A 2,282-nucleotide genomic window follows, 5' to 3' on the forward strand; every position below is an offset into this window, starting at 1 on the left:
GGCAGGGAAGGAGGGAGTGTGAGAGGAAGATAGAGAAAGAGGAGTTGTGATCATCTTGGAGAGACTATTCCTTTGTTCTGTTGCATTAATCTGCTTTTTTCCGTTCCCCTGCTTGTTCTTTTGATCCGCTGTTGGATCATCCCCTTGATGATTCACTAACAGCAAAAGAAATTAAATACATCGGATTGACGACCTGCTCCCCCAACCCTCCCCCCCTCCCCCCTCTCTTTGCCACCACTACCTCCCTCCTCATCTCCTTCCTCCCCTCTCCTCCCCGAGGCCTCCATTTCTTCAATAGATAAGCAGCGGATCCGTTCTTTATCGCTCCGCTCTCCATCTCTATCCTTTTCCCTTCTCTCCCTTTTTTCTTCTGCTCTGTGTTTAATCCCAGCCTCGCGGTGGATGCATGTCAGAGATGTAATTCTATTGTTTAACATGCTCTTCTGAGCCCCCACCCCACCCCAAACTCAGTCACTCCCGGGGCCACATGCATATTCATCAGCTATCAAAAACAAAAGGCAGATCACACTGTTTGTCATGTACCGCAACTAGTGCTATTCAGTTCTCTCCCGTCCTTGCTGCTTCTAGCGGATTAGTGCATGTTAAACATATCTCAGACACACAAATCCCAAGTACTAAGATATAGACATTCAATCAGGGAAAGAGGGTCTGTAGTTTTCTCAACATGCAGGCTAAAGCTCCTTATGCTACTTTCTCTCAGATGAAGACACTGGTAAGAGAGTGGAGCACAGTGATAGTTGGGGGCAATAAACAAAGCAGTAGATTTAAGAGCAATGTAGGAAAAGGGGTCAGTTATGCAAAGGGACACGCGTGACTCTTTGAGACCGTAGGCCATTCATCAGGCAGTCCTGCAGAGTCGGAGCCGAGTGAGAGTCGGTCCCCGGATCCTGCTACAGTCGTCTGGGTGATGTCCAGGATGCACCGGCGCGCAGCTCCAGGTTCCAGGCTCCAGGGCCAGACAGATGTAAACACGGCCTGACCGCACACAGAGGCGCATTGCCAGCCTGTCCTCACCTCGCACATAAACAACCAAGGAGGCCACGCTGTGGGCCAAAGGACAGACAGCATTGAACTTGGCTGGAGGCAAGGAGGGAAGGGAGAGGGGAGGGTATGGAGCAGGGAAGGCAAGAGAGCAAGAGAGCATGAGGCAATGATTTTATGCTTGTTAGAGCAGTTCACATTGCTGAAAAAAGAATCGCTGCCATCAGGGCTCACTTGCCTTAACAATGTATACATTCTATTGTTCTCATTATTTGCAATTCCTAATTGCGGTTCATACCACCAGCGGTGTGTGCATTCGGGTGGATCTGCTTAGATATTTTCTCCAACGCCCTGTCGTGACAGATGCGCTGGGCTCCTCAGCGCCTGTTTGATTCATGCGTCAGGACAAATATGGGTCAAAATGAAACATCCAACACGGTGGCTTCTTCTTGCTTGTACTTCTTTCTTCTTTTTCATTCCCTTTGCACTTTCTTCTTTTCAAAGCTCGGCTCAGCGGGACTGTGTGTCTCTGCTGCACCATAGCCAGGTTGTGTATGCGTGTGTGCGTGTGTGTACGTTTGTGTGATGAGACGTGACAAGCGCCTTCATCCTCCCCTCAGACACCGCATTCCACAACGCACCGCCACTCGCTCCGTGTGGCGCGCGTTTCATCTTTCCTCCACCCGTTCCTTCCTTCTTCTTCTTCTCCTCTTCTTCTTCCCTCTCCGTGCTCTTCTTCTCCTCGCTCTCACAGGTGGAAGAAAGGCGAATGGAGGAATGAAAGGAACAAGATTCTAATTAGAGGAGGAGGCTGAGACAAAAGCAGGGGGATAACGAAGGGAAGCAACGATAACACATGTAAAACACAAAGCCTTAATCTTAGAGAGCGTTTGGAGGGATCTCTCCTTTCTCTCCCTCTACAGTGAAGCGAGGCAGGGGGGTTGTGTGTATGGGAACACGAGGGGATAGGATGTGATTATGAGCACAGAGCTGACAGACAGATAGATTGGCATGTGTGTGTGTGTGTGTGTGTGTGTGTGTGTGTGTGTGTGTGTGTGTGTGTGTGTGTATCCCCACAGGGCCTTCAGCTCCCTCTGTTCATAGAGACCAACTTAAAAAAACACAGCTGCGTAAATACAAGCAGGCAGTCATACTTTTGCCTTGTTTACTTATTTGGAGACAAGTGCAACAAATTACCGATTTATTTAAGTAACTACATCTCAATTCAGCACCTGTGAAGAAGTTTCACACTCGAGTTAACTCTGCTTTATCAGGCTGTC

Source organism: Embiotoca jacksoni, unplaced genomic scaffold (assembly GCF_022577435.1).
Source record: "Embiotoca jacksoni isolate LCO1_2020_lvr unplaced genomic scaffold, fEmbJac1.0.p SCAF_5, whole genome shotgun sequence".
Lineage (NCBI taxonomy): Eukaryota > Metazoa > Chordata > Actinopteri > Embiotocidae > Embiotoca > Embiotoca jacksoni.